General features: G+C 41.3%; 1 protein-coding gene and 1 long non-coding RNA gene across 2 annotated transcripts in view; one reads left to right on the forward strand and one right to left on the reverse strand.

The window, feature by feature from the left end:
• The window catches only part of STARD13 (StAR related lipid transfer domain containing 13), a 210,189-nt gene that overhangs the window by 105,978 nt on the left and 83,293 nt on the right, over positions 1 to 20,918 (forward strand).
• Positions 8,321 to 18,987, reverse strand: LOC116668571. The gene is made up of 3 exons (XR_004325722.1): positions 18,906 to 18,987; positions 13,745 to 13,749; positions 8,321 to 8,332 (listed from the first exon to the last, which is right to left on the reverse strand). It is a non-coding gene; the product is annotated as an uncharacterized LOC116668571 (long non-coding RNA).

Consider the following 20,918-nt stretch of genomic DNA (forward strand, 5'->3'; position numbering starts at 1 on the left):
ATTTTTTTTTATTGGGTTATTTGTTTTTTGTTTGTTTGTTTTATTGAGTTGTATAAGCTGATTGTATATTTTGGAAATTAAACCCTTATTGATAACATCATTTGCAAATATTTTCTCCCAATTTGTATGCTGTCTTTTCATTTTGTTTATGGTTTCCTTTGCTGTGCAAAAGCTTATAAATTTGTGAAAACATTTTTAATGAAAGTGTTTCTTATTTTGGGCTCAGCAGCATTCTTCCCAGCAGGGGCTGCACTGCCCTCTCTCTCACTCTCTCTCTCTCTGAGGTTTCCTCTTGAATCTGCTTGTTTTGGAAGAGCCATTCAATGACCATGCAGTCACCCAGCACAATGGCAAGTGGAGAAACCCTGAGGGACAGGTTTCTCTGTGACTTGGATGGCTCTGTGGCCCACCACCCCTCACAAGTATCACCATACTCTCTCAGCAGCCACACTAGCTTCCTGGCCAGAGAATAAGTGGTCTTGCCCCCACCCCACCCCCATAGCCCAGTCTGACAAGTGGCACATGTGGCAGGAGCAGGCTGGCTGGAGAGGGCATGTGAGGGGGCCATGTCGATAGGAAGGAGGAGGCTCTGAAGTCCTGAGAGTGGGGAGTCTCCAGTTGGCCCTCCCCTCCCCTGATGCTCTGTCAGTACTTTGCACATGTCACCAAAAACAGTGAGCTGGGGAGATGGGGTTTTGTCTTTTCAAACCTCACATCCTGTGGGCAATGATGGATAGAATATAGTCAAATACAACCAACCATGTCCTTCATCCCAAGAAGCTGTCTCGTTCCATCTCTGTTTTTAGATTAGCCTGCATTAATAAAGACTTTAGGAAAATGATACTCTACATGCCTTTGAAGATCCCTAGAAAGTGAGATATTCTCCATTTCGTGTAGCCTTCCATTCCTATAGTTTTCCAGTTGTATCTAACCCATGAAGTAGCCGCATCTCCAAGTGATGAAACTCACCTCAAATACGATGATTATTATGTCCAAGTATAATGGCTCCCAACTCTGACTTTTCCATGGTCAGAACAGAGTGTCACCAGGTTTGGTATATTTAAAAAAAAAAAATCCTGATATAGTACAAAGTGAATGGTCAGAAGTTAACTAGAGGTTACTGTGTAGAGAGTTGGCTGAGGATTGAAATAGGAGATGAACCTTTACTGGTTTGGTTTGGTTTCGTAGAAGTTAAGCTGATATTAACCTTCTGGCATGAAGATGGGCTAGGAAGGACAAAGGCCATCCTTCCAGCTTGAGCACTTGAGCACAAATATGCTGGCTGATGAAGCACGCGGTCTTTGAAGGAAGCGTCCTTAAGTGACAGCAGGATTCCACCAATCAGAGACTAGCTGGCTCAGCTCTAGGTGCCCAGGTTTTCCCCCATACCATGCTAGTCCTGCGTTCTCTGATGCACTCACTTCTGAGTTGAGTGAAGCATTTTCTTATTCTCTAAATAAACAATCTTTTGTGTGTCTTAGGAGAAAAACTATAGTTAGAATATAATGCTTCCAAAGGATTGAAACAAGGTTTAGTTTCCCTGGAAACCATCCTCTTTCCTGATTGCTGTACACATTTTTTCATAGATCAGTAGCACCTGAATCTCGTAACAGTGAAAGCCACCTTAAAACTCACAATATGTGTGGTATTTTAAAACGTATCCTATTTTTAAAAAAAAATCAGTATACAGCACTGAGAATGTTTGGTCTTAGCTACCATTAGAAGCGAAGGGAAGATGTGTGTGTGTGTGTGTGTGTGTGTGTGTGTGTGTGTGTGTAAGATGATAGAAAAGAAAATCTGGGGATTTATTAAAAGCTAAGGGTTTTAATAAGTTCTGAAGTCACTGAAGGTCAGAGCTGGCTGAGGCAGCTATCACTCAGTGCTGGCGCTCCCGTGTTGGGATTATTGGGAGCATTAGAGTAGAGTAGCTAATCTTTTGTGGCCAGTACCGCTTGCCTGTGTTGATAAGTATGATTAACAACTTTAAAAGCCAAATACATTAGCAAATGCCTTATAGCTGCCAGGAATGCTCATGGCCACCCACGCGTCACAGCAAAATGAGAAACCAGTTCGGGATCTTAGGATGCCTGAGCCTTTTAGATAAGTATGCCTGTAAGTTTGGTTTTGAAGTTGGTTTCGATTAAATCGTGTCAAACTCTTGTTAGAAAGCAGTCAGATATGAGCAAAAAAGTGAGGAATGTGTTTTTGGTTTGCAAGGTTGTGAAATGATGATGGTCATGATAATCTCAGAATTACTTTAGGTCTGCTTTTGTTCTGAAATTTCTAAGTGAACTTTAAAAGAGATCAGATTTTTTTAGAAAGTTCATTGCATTAAAATGCATATGCATCAAAAAAAAATTGCATAGTCCAATTTTGATAATAACCCTGAATAAAAGTCAAAACTCTAGGCTATATCCAAATTGAGCGAGGCAACGGCAGGTGACATAATCTTCAAAACAGCGGAAGAAATCCAGTTTAGAAAGGGCTCAGCCAGACCAGCCATGGGACCAGGGGCTTTGTTCCTCCAAAATGCAGCTTCATTGTTGTTGCCATTAGCATCATAATTAAAGAGGGCCTTTGTGCTAAGGGTTATACACAGGAGTCCAGGATTTCTCTGCCCAGAATTAAAGATAACACCATTGAAAATGTAAACCAGTATAATAAGGTCAAGGGTTCGTAATGGGTAGGAGTGAAAGGAAAAGATAAGCACAGACTTAGGGTAGACAGTCTTGAAGCCTACTGGTGTCAGTTTCCAAGAGGCAAATCCCTTCTTGCAGAATTGTCTTCAATTGGCATGAAATTGGCATCTGCCCCCCTGTTGACTTTCTCCAGTCTCAGCTTCTGAATGCCAGAACTTCACATACCTTCCCTAGTATGAGAGTGCCAAAGAAGGTTCCATTCCTTGGCAACAGAAACCACAAGCCAGCTCTGGAGAGCCTCAGACTTGCAGGAAAGATGTTGATGTAATGGAGATTCCTTTGTTTTTTTTTGTTGTTGTTGTTGTTGTTTTCTCTCTGTTGCTTGTATCCTTCTGAGCCCGCAGTCGTGAACAGTTATTTTTGCACCACATGATTTTTTCTCCATTTTCAATATGACTTCCCAATGCACGGTCGACTTTCTGCTGACAAGATTGGTTCCCCCTACTTCTCTCTTTTTTTCCTAGATAATGTAAACCAGAAGCTTATAACTTTTGGAAGTTTATAAGTATTGGAATAGAAATCCTATGTGTACAGTGGAGCATCACCTAGATGAGGCAGTGTTGACATTTTTAAACTGTACCTGATGTGGAATTAAGTTCTTATCGTTTGAATTCCATGTTCAGCTGTCATTGCTCCTCGGGTTTTCAGAGCCCTCCTGCTGCAGATGTGCTGGCAGGCTTTTCTTATGTAATCTTTTTAGATAAAGAAAGTTTAAAACATTGGGGTCAGTAATCCAAGTAGCAGAGCCAATTACCCTGATTTGCTTCAAAATAAGAATGTATCAGAGATGGGGGTGGTAGATTGCCTTCATGTGAAAACATAATGGCTTCACGAAACTTCCCATTTTCAACAATACTAACATCAAAGTGAAAATTTATAATTTTATAATGAAAAGTAGCATTTTTCCCCAGAAAAAGAAAAGGGATTAAATACATGAATTACCTGACATTATATGATAGAAGTTATGTGATAATTTTACCTGTTTAGGAATATTAAATGCAAGAAAAGGGGTCTGTGGAGAGTTTGTTTTTAAAGCACAACATAAACTTGGGTTTGTTTGGTTTTCAACATTACCTGGAAGGTCTGCTACTGAAATTGTGTTGGAGGCACATATAGCATCCTGAGAACCTGAGAACCACAAGTTGCAACTTGAAAATGGGTTCTGTGACCTCAGAGACTCTGGGAAGTCACAGAGCCCTCGTTGCGCACATCTGCTCCTGCCTGGCCTGTCTGCAGGACCCCTGCAGACTCCTACAGGTGGCTGCTTGCTTATGCTCCGCGTGCACGTGCACCGAAGCAACTCAGTAGCCGACACTGAAAGTATGACATTTCCATCACCACAAGTCAGAGAAACTCAACGGTAGAAGGTGGTATTTATTTTCTGCTTAAAATGGGGTTTAAAAAAAAAAAAAAGGCAGGCATACTTCAGATAGCTGTGTGCATGCTAGAGGGGTAGTCTGGCACCTGCAGCCAGTCAAGGAATTGAATTCTGCTTGATTAATCTTTTCTTTTCTGAGTTTGTGTCGTTACCCTTTCATCCACCTGTTCTACCATACTCCCCAGGGTGTAAAACTATTGGAGAGGAACGTGAGGGACAGATCTGGCAAGGGACCCACCCAGAAAAGCACAGGCATGCTTCTGACTGCATTCTTTGGTCTGGCTGGCCTCCCTGGTACCATACTTTTGACCAAATAATCCCCTAGATTCCATTGGGTTAAGCTAGTAGCTTTCTTGTTTGTTCATTTGAAGATCTCCAAGACTTACTGTTAAGTGAGCAAAATAAGCTTTTGAATGATGCATATAATATGATTCTATTTCTGTGAAAATAATTATCTAATGGATGTACAATATGCATGTATATGTACATATGTGTAGAAACGTGTAATTTTACACATACAAATATATGCACATATATATTATATATCTACACGTAAAAAGTTATAAATTATATTATATATTATATATATGAAGATATAAAATTTGGGAAATAGATGCTAAACTGTTAATAGTGATTACCTCTAGGGAGGGAAGTAGAATTAGGAGTTGGAGATAAAAACAGACTTCTGTTTGAATTTTTACAATGTGTGTTATTTGGTGTAATTAAAATATTTTAAAGAAAAATACTTAAAGGTTATTTTTATTATTTTTTAAAATGTGTTAGTCTTTGATTTCACTTTATGAAGATAACAAAAATGTATTTAAAGTGAATGAACCTACACTACAGGATGAGAACTGTATTTTCATATTTTTAATTATACTCATAGCATAAAGAAAACAATGTGTAGTAGATTTCTGGTGTGTTTTTTCTATTTTTTTTTTTTTGGCCAAGAAACTGGTGAATTACTTAGAATCGAATATCTATACCAGATATGAGCAAAAGAAACATCTTTGTCGTGGGCTCTTTGGTCAAGCAAACTTTCAACTTTTGCTGATCTTCTTAAATGTCCTGTGGGTTCCATGCCTCATGCTGTCTTAATTAGTGAACAAACGTGGTCAAATTGGTCCTGCACAACTCTTAGTTTCTTTTTGCCGGGTAATGGTAGCCAAAGAAGAACTCTCGAGGCAAAAGAAGGTCAACCACTCACCCTAAAACCTCGCAATCAAGTCATACTGATAACCCACTGTAGGACCAAATTCTGTCATATACGTAGACATTTATTAACAATCAACACACCCACACCGACACACACACACACACACACATACACATTAATGGGATCATGTAACTTGTGTACAAGCTTCAAGAAGTCCCAGGTCTTCACTTTCCTTAATATATGCTTCAACCACAGCCTTACATAAAAGATTCAAAAGAGGCTTGAGGCAAACATCCAGATCCCAAAAACAGATTCTTTCATCCTTATAGCCTGTATCAGGTAAGCAGAACCTTCTAAAAATCATGGCTGTCAAAGTGAACTAAAATTATCAAGCTGGTTGTATACAACTCTTAGCTTCTTTTTGGTAAATAACGGTGGCCAAAGAAGCAAGTTTTGAGTCAAAAGAGGATGGACTACCACCCTCCCCCAAAACCACAACCAAACCATGCTGATCACGTGTCTAGGACAACTTAGGGACTTAGCCTAGGGCATTATCACCAGAGGTGCAGGTAGAGGTCTTAGCTGGATCTTTACATTGGAATACTTTGAGCCAATCCATATTTCTTATACACCTTAATTCCACCAAGCATGCTAGTCAACAGTAATAATTTTCACCAATTGAAACCCATTCTTGACACAGGCTGCTAACTGTAGATTGTTGATGGAGTGATGGTACTAGCAGGGTTTGTAACAGCCGATTCTGGAGTACAGGATACCTCTTTAGAAAGCCAGCTAGACTGCCTCAGACCTTGCATGCTTCATCAGATGCTAGTAGCACCTGGGTTATAGCTTAACCTAAATAACACACATGTAACATCAGCCATATATGCTCAAGTGTTTTAAAGTAAATTGCAGATGAGTACTGCAATTAGCTTTTCTTGCAGAGAATTCTGTTTCTTGAATGGCAATTAATCAGATTCAACCCTTTAAGTGTAGTCATAATCAGCTATATTTTTAGATTCTCGCTATGGAATGATAGATAACACGCACTGAACGTGCCATGCTCTGTCCCCAGCATTTTACGTGTATCAACCCATTTAATCTTCACAATGCCCCTAAAAGGTGTACTATCGTTACCCAATTAACACGGGGGAATCTCAAGCAATGTGTCCACGCTCACACAGCTTCGTACCTGGCAGAGTCAAGATTAGAACCCTGGCATCTGGGACATGAAGTGTAGTTTTTTCATTGCATGAAAAAAAGAACATGCTGTAATCCATGAAACCGTACTGCCCTCACCAGATGCGAAGTCCTCCTCTTCATTTGCTCTCACACAGATTCTGCGCACAAGGCAAATTGTCTGTATGTTAAGTTGGAGAGGCTCTTCCCTTGATGTGCTACATTCCTCTGTAGAGTTCCCATTTCCTCGGTGTGTCTTCCTCTCTGCAGAGCTGAGGAGAAATGTTTAATAGTTGGGCCTGGCTCTGTGCAAAAAAGAAAACAAAATCCCCAAGGAGCCAAATCCGTTGCCTCTGAGATCCTTCCTGCGTTGCCCTTTCAAACAAAGCACGGCTGACACAGACCCCCAGGGTGTGCTGTTGAAGCTTCCCACCCCTTCTGTGAGGCTGGACTTCACTTCTTGTATATGGTCATTAAAGATGTCCTACCATTGAACAGGAGGGGATTGATGACTGAAATATCCGTCCCTAGCTTAAGGGTTACAAGACCGAGGACCAGCACATCAGTCCAATTATTATTGCTGTGCTAGGTGTATGAACTTGCGCTGCACTTGGACCTGAGCGTGGATATTGCTTGTGATGCTTAACTGACTTCTTGTGCCTGGAGTTTGATAAAATGGGACGCTTCAAGTGTCGTGCCATTTGCTTTGCCATCTGGTATAATCCTCAAAAACATTTTTGTCCCACACGTGGATGGTCTTCCTTTTCAAGTACTGATTTTCCCAGGCACATGGGTGTCAGGCCTTTTGACCATGAACATGGGCAGGGCTAGATTAGGCAGATTTCTGGCATCTTCAGCTTGATGATTGTGGGCAAAGCCGACACATACAGTTGGGTAGGTTATACACTGCACAAATCTAGGTTGACCTGGTTCTGGGGAAGACAGGTGCCAATCTGAGAGTAAAATCCAAACCCTGAGGTCCCCACCCAGTGCTCATTCCACTCCCCAATATTTTCCTTCCTTTGCCATAAATTCACTCCCTGCCTTCAACTTCTCTTCTGCACATACTCCTTAACCACGGGCTATCTGGTGCCTATCACCAATATTCTATGTCAGCTTTCTTATAGCTGCATATGTATTTTAAATGGTTGCATATAGTATTTCGTTATATGAATGTACCTTAATTTATTTGTAAGTTCCCTATTGGTGGGTATTAAGGTAGTTTGCAATCTTTGTCAATTACAAATATGCCGAAATGAAAACTTGTATATGTTTGTATATCTGTCTGCAAATATCTCCAGGAAAAATTCCTCAAGGTAGGGCTTTCTTTGACTCATCTCCTTTGACTCACTTATCTCTGCAGCTGCCTCTAGCACCCTTCCTCTTATTACCCTCATCCTCCAAGGTCGAGTCTTTATGGCCTTTTGCTGAAATTTTTACAGTAGACCCTTAAGTGGATCAACTGCCTACTCTCACCTTTATAATCTATCCTAAACATCTCACTGCTTAGATTATATTACCCTTATGCTCAAAAAATCTCCAAAGGTTCATGATTGCTGATGGAACGTAGTATTAACTCCCCACACTCTTCCCAGCACTCAAGACCGTTCTGCAGTATGGCTCCTCCTTGTCTTTGGCGTCTCCTACCCGTGATTCCCCTGCATGCCCCCTAGGCTCCAGCAGAACCAGATGGTTCACTATTTCCGGAGCTTGCCTTGCTCTGTCTCTTTCTGTGCCTTAGCGCTCATTCTTCACTGTGGGTGTGTCCTTCTTTTCCAAGTGTCCTCACTCATCTCTGCCTGTGCAAATCCGTCCGGAACCTTAATGCTACCACCCTAGTCATGTTTTGTGGATTCTCCCACCCCCATCCCCCAGACTAGATGTGACCTTTTCCCCTTGAGCCCCAGCTGTGCTCTTCCTCTCCCCGGCTGTTCTCATATCCTGTTTTAGATTGTAATCCTTTGTGCCATTGTAAACCTGCTGCTGGAAGCATGTGTCCTCTGAGGTGCCTGGTACAATGCCTTGCACATTATAGGAGTAAAGAAGTATTCATTAGAAAGGTCTTCACAGTTGGTAAATTTCCTTTCCCCAAATTGGTATGATCCTTCAGCTTGTGGGAAAGAGATCTTACACCCAAAGCCATTATCAAAGTGGATTAACTTTCCAGTGTATTCAGTCAAGAGCACAGAAACGCACTGGCAGTGAGGACGCAGGCAGGGTGGGAGCACAGCCCGTCTCATCTGCCTTTCCTTACCCCCGGCCAGGTCCACAGCTGCCCTTGACACAGCCCACAGGGAGTAGGGTCCCTCTGGATTTGGAAAGCTTACTTCTTGACAGCCACAGCAAACAAGGACTTGCATCCCCTTTCAGGAAGAATTCACCCTAACAATCCATGTACTTTTATTAAAGGGATGTTTACAAACATCCTGGTTCTTGACTCAGGATCCTTGTTGGCGGCTCTGGATGACACTCTCACGGGAGGAAGTGCTGAGGGGAGGTGGTGAGGGGCGAGTGTAGGAAGCTGGGTCAGATCTGGGGTCTGAGAACAAAGCCTGTCTCTTTCCAGTGACCCAGAAAGCCTCTCACTGCATGTCTGAGGGCACTGGAAGGACACACAGGTTGTCTCAGCCTGGAAGTTTCTGATTTTCCAACTCCAAGCCTGGGCTTCTCACAGTTACTACAGTCCCTCCTTCAGAGTGAGTAGCTCTTCTGAGGCTCCGCATCTCACTCATTCACTTACTCAACAGACACCAACTGTATACATTCCTGCTCTTAAGGGGCCCACAGACTAATGACAGATGACAGTTCCAGGATTCTTTTGTGAAACGTGGAAGGAGAACAAAGATTTTAGACTTACTACTCAACCCTACTCTGATGCATGCTTGCCACGTATTTCCTCACTGTCGAGTTCAATGTTCATAATCTGAGTTCCTGTGATCCTCAGCGTGCCCTCCAGACCCTGCGCATTATTCCCAGGATCTTCTCATCTTAGCTTTTCTTATCACAGGCAGTGGTATTTTGTTTGGTACCATCCTTTGCCAGATTAAATATTTATACTTACTTCATATTCTCTCTGTTGTTGAAAAGAACAATACAAAAGTTGTATAATAATGACGAAGTATTTTATCATCTTCATTTAATTTTGCAATCACCTGTCAGGCCCCCAGAGCTTACTCTGTGCCGTTCGTGTTCAAGGACGCTGTCTGAGAAACAAAGCTGAGACTTGAATCCAGGTCTTCTGACTCTGGATGCGCGTGCAGTCTTTGCCTTATTTTAGTAACACAGGCACTATTGGCTATCAACGTGCAGCCCTTCTGCCTAAGGTTTGATTATTGTTGACTGTGCAGAACATGTAAGCCTAAAAATGCACCCTGTGTTGAACTGATTTACAGAGCAGACAGGTGTCACAGGTTCACCTCTGCTTGGGAGAGCAGGCTTCTCTCATGTAGAACCTGAACTGCATCTCATGCCTTCTCTTGATTCACAAGCTCATGGGTAGTAGAAATGCCAGCAGATCCCGTCGCTCGGGGGTGTAATGTCATCTGAATGTGAGTGATGACCTCTATTTTAGGATAGAAAGCTACAGGTACACCCATTTTATAACATCCTCTTCTGGCATTTTTTCCTTTTCCATTTTCTCCTTGAAATCAGTTTTCACAATGCTTAACGGGTCAAAAATTATTCCATCATGGGTGCACATTTGCTTGAGTGTGTGTGTTTCAGTCATGGGCATCTTCTTTTGGGTCTCATTAGGCATGGGAAAACCTAAGCCTGGTTAAAACGCTTCCTCCTGTGCTGTGAAGTTTCAGGCGAACTTAACATGGGACTTGTTACATAACCCACACGCTTGGCACTGGCACAGGGGGACCCTCGGTGAGGATCACCCCTCTTGGTGTGTGCCAGACGACTGGTAGCTTTTTCCTCCAGTATGTGTCAGCTGCAGAGCCAGATTTAAAGGAGAGGATTTATAGGAAATCCAGCTGTGAGTTCTCATTTTTTTCTCTTAGAGCTGGAGGCGGGGCCAAAACTAACCTCAGACCAGGCACACCATTGATCAGGCTAGAATGATGTGGAACAGTCTCACAGACAGCAGCTAAGCACAGGGGAAATATTAGCTGGCAGAGATAACGAAAAGGAAACACTCAGTGACAGATGCACCATCTGTCAGTTTCGGAAGAGCAATTTTCAAGAAAGCAGAAAATGAAACGAAGAAGAGAGTGATTTTGTTTCAAAGGTACAGCACAGCCTAAGGACATTTTAAAACAAAGTAAGTTTGTGTTCCATAGAAGAGGTCCTGGCGGTGGGTAAGACAACAGTTACTTCCTATTTGTACTGGGAGTTTTGTTATTTATACATAAAGTTTTTTTTGTGGTGTATTTGACATTTAGAAGGACATTCTTTTAACAGGAACTTGATTTAAAATTGAAAGCAGTACCTCTCATTTTGATTATTCACTTTAGAAATATTTGAAAGCTACAGTAAGATTTATTTTACTTTTAGTTAACCTCAGAGAACTGTTTTTTTTTTTTTTTTATGTCAGACTATAGATGTTAATACCAGGCTGTCTTTCTTTCTTTCTTTCTTTTGAACTATGGGCAAAATTACTTGTATCCTTCCTCAAAGGCAATTTAGTGAGAAAGTGCCCATCTCTCAGATTTAAAAGGCTGGCAGAAAATGCTGTCAATTGGATGTTTCATTCCCTGGGATCAGTTGCATAAATAGCCATCAACATGACCTAGACTTCTATGTGCCTTTCTGAATAATGTTATTGTGTTAATATAGTTTTTAAAGGAAGCTGCTTCTGGATCTTCTTTATAAGCTACAGTGTAAAACAATCCTGCCCTGTATGTTTAATACATTTTTCAACTGTACTAATTTTAAAACAAAGTGGGACTTGTGCTGTTTGTTGTTATATGTTACATCTAAGAGGTCTGCGCTTCATGTCACATCATATGCTTTATTAGGCTGGGATTTGTCTAATTCCAAAGAGATAGAAAGCAGTGATTTGGCAGGAGAAGCTTGTGTGAGCAATAGCTGAAAGTTTTGAGGGGGGTCACAAAAGCCCCTGAATTAGAAAAAGGTGATTCTCTTACAATTTATACGGGCAAAAAAGGATTTATTTTGCATCGGCGTTAGCAGGCTGTCCAATCCAAACCAGAAGTGGAAGCCCTGGCTGTAAACTCGCAAAAGCAGAAACCACTCAGTGTTATGGCCCAATATGGATGTCAGAACTTTGTAGCATGTGTGGGAAAATGGCTGCAGTCCAACGTCTGGAATCATTTATCTTCTAGTGGAGTCCAGAAGACAACTGCTTTATGCCTTTTACAGAAATCCTTGCTGATTGATTTCATTTACATAGAGCAAGCCCAGTGACTGATGGTGGGGCGGCTACAAGTGGGGAGAAATATTGATCTATTTCTGCTTTTCCTGACATCCTGGTCTCATTAGTGTTCCTGGCACCTTTGAATGAGATTGTGCCTTGACCAGTAACCATATGGTTTCTACAGGGCCCTTTCCACATGTTTCATAATAAATGCCACACTGATGTCTTTTCTTACTGGGAGAGTCAGAAACTGAAAGTTGAACATTTAATCTTACTGTCTTTTTGGAAGCTTAGCCTCTTTGCTGTAGCCTAGATTTGAAGATTGAGAGGAAGAAAGTTAACAGGAGCGAGAGCTCTCTGTAGACTCACTGCAACTTACACAGTCATTTAGAGATGTGTGTGAGATAGTTTTTCTGAAATTCTGGAACATACTCTTCGTGGTATATAGTCTCGGATCTGTATCTGAATGTACCCCTAGAGGGTATCAGATACGCCAGCGAGTATATTCTGCGTGAACTAAACTCACGTGTGCTGATATATGCTGACATGTGACAGGGTAGCCTCAGGACCTGTTTTTTCTAATGTGTGAAAGAATATTTGCCAATTTCCAACAGGACCGGTGTCAGACCTGATGAAGACATTTAGAATTTATTGAAAGGACCAAGGTAACAATCAGAAGTCTTGGATTTCAGCCACTACCCTTGTGCTGCCTAACTTGGTCACCTTGAGGAAGATAGCTAACCTTTTAATAAATCTGTTTCACTGCTTAAAGATACTGTGAATAATCCTAGTCATCTCTGACTCCCAGAGACATTTCAAATGTCAGCAAGATATTTATAATGTGTCTTGTGCTTTTGGTTTTTTATTATATATGCCATTTAGGAAGTTGCCTCTGTTGCCTTAGACTGAAAAAGCAGAAAAACTTTGGGTCACTAAAAACAAAATTCTGTAATTTCATACAGTAGTACTTTTGTTTGCAGTAGCTTACTCTTGAAGGTACTTGCAGCAATCTTTTCTTCTTTATGTGGAATCTCCCTTTGATTTTTCTCATCACAATTCCTGGCATTGTGAAATACCAGGTATTTCTTCAAACAAGTTAAAGTTGTAGAAGTTGGGTTAAAATTAGTGCAATACTTTTTTGATCCACTATTCTTAAATATATATATAATTTTTTAAATTCCTTATGTAAGGAAATGGATGATAGTGTAAAATAAATTACCCGATATTTTCTAACATTTTATATATACATATATAACATATTTAAATAAATACATGCTCATCTTCATATAAGAGATATACATGTGAATACACACATACATATAGAGAGAGAGGGAGAGAGGAGAGAATCTTTCCAAAATATTCCAATAAAAGCAATAGTATATAAAATACGGAAAGTGAAAGATAGGAGCCGTTAGTGGGTTTTCATTAAACCGGTTTCATTTTAAGTGATAAACGTGATAGCATGCTTAGAATAGTGCAAATGACATAGTCAGAGGTCAGACCTGCCAATCCCAGCTGTTAATATCACCACGCGCTAAACAAAACCATCCTCGTGGGCGCCGTTCACTGAGGTGTTGAAGCACAGCTGCCCTGTACGCCACCCACTCAACTGTGTGACCCTGACCAAGTCACTTAAGCCCTCTGACTTCTGCAATATGAGAATGAGAATGTACACACCATCACCTAAGGTGGTTGTCGGGGTCAAATGACATATTATACATGAAAATGCTGTGACTTTAAAGTCACTTGGTTGCTTCCTGGAATATACCTTTCCTCCCTTTCTTAACAAATCCTGCTCATCATTCAGAGGCTTCTCTTGACCCTCTTCTGATCTCTTCCCTCTTTTGAACCCCTAGAGCCCTTCATGGGAAGAACTAACCAGTTTCCACCAAACTTCCTCTACTACTTTCTATCATTCTCTTCATCCTCCAAGGCTGCCTCAACATTACCAACCTTGCAGCCTTCCCTAATACGCTCCCTCCTTCATCCATGGCTCCCAGAGTATAAACTTCTCCTGAAGTTCTTATCTTCTTCTACTTTATTCTTTTTTTACACACAGCTCTCCTTTTGTAGGCTCCTCAGAGACAGGGAAGGCACCAAGTTTCTTTGATTTTTCTGGTGCTTTCCATAGTTTTTCATAACGGGCTGGTATTCAAGGGGTGTCTGTGGATGAATGAACATCAGTCTTTCCCCGTCTTTCTGAAAATGTTACCTAGTTTGTGATACACTATCATCACACACCTTTTGGGACATTATCTGGGTACCCATTTGTGTGTCTGGAATAATTTGACCATCATAGTGTAATAGCATATAGATTGTTTTAGGCTGGAAAATCCTTACATGTAATCACCAGTAGACAAATCATTCACCTACTAGTACTATTTGAGTCCTACTAATCACACATAGCTAACTAAAAATTAGAAATATCAATTAGCTGTCTCTATTTGGAGAGAGCCTTGATACCTGTGGCTAGATAAGTTTTTTTAAATGTATATACAACCATCTTTTTGAAAAGCAGCTTGACTGCATTTATCAAGACCCTCTCATCCAGTAAATCCCCCTTCTAGGAAATTATCCTAAGGAAGTGGTTTAAAAAAAAAAGTAGACAAAAGCTTTCTGAACAAAGATGATTAACATGATGTTATTCATAAATAATACTAAAAATGGAAAATAAGTTGACACTAGCATTATTTTAATAATCAGAATGAAGCTATAATAATCCAAAGTTTGCCTGATCAATTATATGTAATAGTACTGACCTCAGTGCCGCCTTTTCTAGCTGTTTTGCATAGAACCAAGGATATACTTGAAGCAATCAAGTTTAGCAGCTTCTTACCAGGCTGCTAATTTTACTACTCCTTCTTCTTTAAATTTAGAAAATGTCAAAAATACAGTAATCTTTGAGGGCAAAGTTTTAAACTCTCTGAGGGAACAATAAACTTAGCATCAGGAGAGGCCTAAAAGGCCTGTCTTACCCATTTTTATTAAAAACTAGACTGTCACTGAGAGAAATGGAAATTCTAACTAGTTTAACTTTTCTCTTGAACTAAGGTTAAAAACAGTTAAAAAGGGAAAACTTGAGTCTACGTGTTAAATGACTATGAAGAAAACTATGTAAATTGTGGAACCTTTTCCTAATCCCTCATCTAATCTCCTTTTACACGGAATAACTGGCAGACATCTCAGCATAATAGTTTTCTGCAAGTTATATCAGGATGAACCACGGGAAAACTGGAAATGAGCTCCTATCAAGTGAGCTGAGTCAGAAGCGTCGCTCTCTGTTCTGCAACCCCGCTGATAAATTGGTCGGGGGCCTCGCTGCTGAGATCTGCTGTCCTGCACCTACCTCTTTGCTCAGGAGGGAAGGTTTTCTTTTTGCAGTTCTTGGGATAATCCTTGAAATGCATCCCCACTAACAGCGCCCCTCCCTGAAGCTCTCGGCAGAGAGGCCGAGCAGAGGACTGCTGAGGGGCAGAGCACTTCCTCAGGGGGCCTGTCAGTAAAGGGCGGATGAGCTTGTGCCTTCTTTAAAGATGTTTCTAAATGATCCTGTTCCGTGGGCTGCCCAATAAGTAATGCAAGTCCCTGCTTCAAGGAGTTCACTGTGTAAATGGTGAAGGAATGCCAGCTTCAAAAATGAATACAAACGCAATAATACACAGACAGATCCCCACATGGGTTGCAACCAAGCCCAGGAGTAAAGTCAGTGTGTCACTTTGGGGGTGGAGGGAACAGGGGAAGTGGGGTCCTGGGGGTTTATCCTACAGGAAATCTAAGTCTTCATAATCAGGAAAGCTTCTTGAAATAGTCTCCTTCTTAGTCAAGTAGTGAAAGGGTGAGGAGAAAGGCCTTCGTGGGGCCAGCAGGTGGTTAATGCCTTGCCAGTGGCTTCCATGCACAGGAGTGAAGGTGGTGGGTTTGTAGCCTGAGCTGCGCCAAGCTGGTTGTCTGAGCCAGAAGTGAGTGAGAGGGCGAGGTGCTGGAATCCTCTGGCCCAGTGAGCCCTTGCAGGATTCCAAGGAAGGGCGTGAGTGCAGCCAGCAGACCAGAGGGGAAGGAGGTCAAGGCGGGCGTGCTCTTCCCCCAAACCTCTATGGAGGGGCCTCCCAGAGACCACAGACCGTTTACTCCGCAGTCTGCAAAGAGCCAGAAGACACCGTCTGAATTTGTTGCCCATGGGTCTAGAATTTAAACTCACTCTACTGCCTCAGCCAAAATTATGCTCTAAAAGCTTCTTGGAATTATTGATTCTCTACATTCCGCAAGAGAACAGTGATTTAGAACAATCTCCTGAGAACTAGCGTTCTTTCCACACATGCTTATTATCCTGAACGCTGGACCGTTTGTACTGGGGCTGGCCAGTGAGCCACTGTGTCCTCTGTGGGACAGGCCAGGGGAGCAGAAACCCAGCAAGCAGATGAGATATGCTTTCTTGAATTTACCATAAATTACTCCATGAAAAGAACGCTTATGTAACACAGAGAGAGGCATTCTGACTGGTGTTCCTTGGGCCTTGAAAGTACTTGAATAAAACTACAAAATGATTAAACAACAATAGGGGCGCTCAGTTTAAATGAGAGCAGTTTATTTTCAGCTGAGGATCAAACTCCAAATTAAATGATCTCTCTGTGCCAAGCATTACAGCAGAGGGAAAAAAGATATCCATAGCTTTAGAGTTTACTGTTAGAGGTTCTACTTCATGCTGGTTTAAGCTATAATTTTATTTTTCTTTTCAGTCCCCCTGACATTCACTGATTTGGTGTTGGTATATTACTTCTATAAAGGATCTAAATGCTTATCTTACTACCATTCCCTTGTCTCAAAATCCACAGCTAGTGGCATTGTGTATTTCATTTCAGCAAACCTTTACTGATCATCTACTATGTGTGAGGAACTATGAAAAGAAGACAGGCCTATAATGCCTGCTCGAGGACGTTATCGTCCCATCTTGGAGGCAGATACAGACATAATTCAAGGGATAAAGACTTTTATACTAATTAGAGGCACAGGGCAGTACACTATGGAGCACATGTTTAAATCTCATTGGACGAATGGGAAAGCTTCACAGACAGTATGACACTTGAGCATGGCCTGGAAACACCAATAGATGTTAGTTGAGGGCAAAGTAGGAAACAGACACTCAGACACAAAAGGATGTATGCCAAAAAACACAAAGTCTATAAAGTGCCATATGTGTTCAAGAATAAATGCGTTATGCCCAGCGTGAAGAGACTTTAGGTTGTATGGGGAGATAGCTGCGTGGAGAAAAGAAGCTGAAAAGCGAGAGGAAAATTGGAGAGGAAGCAGTGACACCATGCAAAGGTCCACTGCGATAATCCATCCATCCACATCCACACATTCTTCCACTCAGTCATCAGATGTTAACTGGGTACCCATTGTGCATTAGGCCCAATTTTAGGCTATGGCAATACATCAGTAAGCAAAACAGGAAAACAAAGTTTCCTGCCCTCGTGGAGCTTCCAGTCTAGTGGGGAAGACAGACAACGAGCAACATAAATAAACGATGTTTATTTTAGTGACAGTTGATGAAAAAGAATAAAACAGGACAAGGAGGTATAAATGTGAGCAAGAGGGATTAAATTTTGTGGAAAAGTGACTTGAGTGAAGATGTGAAGGAAGAAGAGTGAAAGAGAGTGTCTGTGGATTCTGAGGCAAAAACACGTCAAATGGAGGAAACAGTAAAGGCAGAGGGTCTGGTGCTCAAGAGTCAGCTGTCTAGTTGAGCCAGTGTTGGGCAGAAGGGGGAGGGAAGAGGGGAGCTGTTTCAACAGAAGCATCCCTCTGGGACTGGTGGGTTTGGTTAATAAGAAAGTAATCAAAGACAACTGGGGAGTAGGGTTTACACTAAATGACTCAGGTCCATGTACTTGGCGTTAAGACAGCTGTGCAGGAATGTCCCGATGACCTCATCAAAGGAAGAAATGAAATCAGCCAAGAGTGAGTAAATTGCATGTGATGAGGGCTGGGAATTGGTAATCAGTGGCAAAGTTTTAGACTAGCTGCTGAGAGGAATAGGGAAGGAACCTTCCTGGGTGTGAATGAGGAGCAGTGCTTTCAGCCTAACCGTGGCTTGTTGAGAAGACCTGTGTTAGCACTTACTGCGCGTGTAGCACTGCGCTGAGTGCTGAACAGCGCTGAATACTGAGTAACGTGTGTTCCCTGACAGAGGAAAGGGAGCATCTGCAAATATAAACAATTTTTTCCTTTATCCGATTGTAGAGAACGAGATAGTATAACGTGAAACACCTCACAACAAGCCCACTTGGGATACAAACAAATTTTATTGGGCTGAATTTTAAGAGGTCCGTATATATTTTTTTAATTTTCTCTCCCCTTCTCTATAGAGTTTATTCAATTAGAATCAAATAGCTGTATTCTTCAATAATTTTGGCCCTGCCTAAATCTGTCTATAGGACTGAATTTGCAACCAATGTGCTCTGAGATGTGTCTCTTGGGATATGGGTGTGCTCTGAATGGGTTATAGGTCTGCTGCAGGGACTAATCCCCTCAGCCCTTGGACTGGCTGAGCAGGGCCTGGCATAGCCAGAGGCCCTTTGGATAACCCTGGGCCTCCAGCAGCCTTGCAGTTTATCCCATTGTGCAGGGCAAATACAGTGTGGGCCATGGTTGGGAAGCGTACAATCCGAGACGGCCCTATAGTATGCCCGCTCTGTTCTCCTGTTCCCCAGCACAGTGGCTCCACACTCTTTTGAAGGTACATGCCTATCAATAACAAGATTTTGAGCAGCGGTTCCAATATATCTATCTACCTATCTGTATTTTATAAGTTATATACATGTTCCACTGTCACTGTCTCAAGTCATCAAGGCCAAGGTTCATCAGCAACTCCATACTTCTTTATTTCAAATAATCTTCCAGACGATGTTAGTTACTCCAGCTGACTTCTTGTCTGGTCTGAGTATGTTTCCATTGCGCTTACCTTGTAGGTGTGATTGTTACAGTGCCGGTATTGCAGGTAGGGAAATTTCAGCTTTGTCACTTTCTTGTTGACTGCTTATGCTGGTAATTAATTTTATCTTCTCTCCCTGATTTCTCTGCAGGAATCTTTTTAAGTTGCTTCTCCATTTTGTGAGGGTTGGTTTGGTTCAAAGTAAGCAATGTATTCCTTATACTTTCTCAGTCGGGTACATGTGTATTGCAGTACATCAGGATACATGGTGCTACTGACAGTGAGCACGTGCATATGACTGTTACCATGCCAGCCCCCTACACCATCCAAGTCCCACCCACCCTCTAGAAGCCACCAGCAGGCTTGCAGCTTAAGTAAGGGTACCTTGTATCAAATCCCGATACTGAATCCTGGCATAGCAATTTATTTCTTAAAATATCTAAAAATACTTAAATGAAACTGTGTTAAAATAAGCACAAACAGAAATTTCTAATATATTCATCTGTGTGCTATTTTGGAGACCATTTCCCTTGTGTCCTGTAAATATTCATTGCCTCTCTCCTTAACCTAATGATACAAGCTATGAGTTATGATGTGCTTCTCATCTGCCAACCACAGTGTAGATATCATCTCATTTCATCCGCACAGCCATCCTTTGAGGCAGGATTGTTATCTGCATTTTATAGATGAGAAAACTGAGGTTCAAAGAGATTCATTCATGTGTCTAAGGTGGCATTGCTTGTAAGAAAGGGACAGATGTGAAACGTAAGATCGTTCCAATCTTAATTACTGTCTTCCTTCTCTTAGGGTCTAGGGTATTAATTTCCAGTCTTGTGTCTAAAGAACTTAGTTCTAAAAAATAATGAATTTTGAGTTCTCAAGACACTCTTTGGGATAATATTGTCATAGGTGCTATATGTCAGTTTCCCACCTTAAATTGTAGCACCATCTTGCCTGCTTTGTATCCATGCCACAAATCTAGTTGCTATGGCATCCTTCCTATTAGGAAAATATTTGTCAGCTCCAGGTGGCTGAGACATAGGCAGGCTTACTGAGTAAGAACAATGATTCGGCGAATTAAGGGGTAGCAGCTGAGAGAAACACAAAGTCTGCAGGGCCTGGAGTGGCGGAGGCCAGGGGTTTCACGTTGTGTTTCCGCCGCTGCAGAGCTTCAGGTTCCGGCAGCTGGGGTTAGGGGAGGAGGGGGGGAGGAGGCTAAGGCTGCAGGGACGGAACTGGAGGCTGCAGAAACAGCATCCTTCCCGGGGGTTCATATGTTGCATTGGAGTAAATGGATGTGTTGTCCCAGGAAAATTCAGTTGCTACATCCAAAGTCGGGGCAGGATTAGGCGTTTTCACTGTCGGCCATTGATTTAAATCATCTCCTTGGTCTCCTTGAACATGATTACATCCAGATAATGCTCTCTTCCAGTAAGAAGGGAAGAACAAAGGGAAATAAATAAAACACAGTTTGCTCAAATCCCATGAAAGTTCTTGCACAAGAAGTGAAGCATGGGAAAATACGAGTTCTTTTATAAAAACAAGGTTTTCCTTGAAGTCACTACAAGACTGCAGTTCACATAACATATTGGTATGTGCATATGTTTATACAGGAGGGGGCTGTGTCACCAGAGAAATGTGAGTCAAAGTCTGTACGGTAGCTGTGGTCATTTTTTTAATGACTAACAGCATATATCGTCTCCTTTTAAAAAAGCAGTTTATCGTTTATTTCTCATTTTAAAAAATCCATTTTTACTTTCTCCAAAGAAGCCCATATCTGGGTATTTTTCTTTCTATCTTAATTATTCATTATTTTGAATTTGTGCTATATTCTGCCTCAAACTAACAAAGCATTATAGGTTTGAAAAGTTTTCTATTAACAAACATACAAGTTATGTCTAATTTGTATTAAAGCAATTTCATCCTATGTTAAATACTTTAATTTTAATACTTTAAAGTGATGTTTAAGCACTTTCAAACATAAAACAAATGCTGATTAACCTATTTTATATTCTCTTACCATAAAAGAATCTACATTTCCAAAATACATAAATCAGGATTGGCTTTTTTTGTGTCAAGATTCAGTCAAAACACTTCTTTACGGTGAAAAGGTTAACGTCCTTAGTAAACTGGATTTCATAGCAGAATATTTCCAAATGAAATATTAGCTAGCTCTCCATATTTAAATTAAGATTTATTTACAAAAACTCATTTAACACACAATTTTAAAGTAATGCTTAACATTTTTAACA

The sequence above is a fragment of the Camelus ferus genome, chromosome 14 (genome assembly GCF_009834535.1).
Source record: "Camelus ferus isolate YT-003-E chromosome 14, BCGSAC_Cfer_1.0, whole genome shotgun sequence".
Classification (NCBI taxonomy): Eukaryota; Metazoa; Chordata; class Mammalia; order Artiodactyla; family Camelidae; genus Camelus; species Camelus ferus.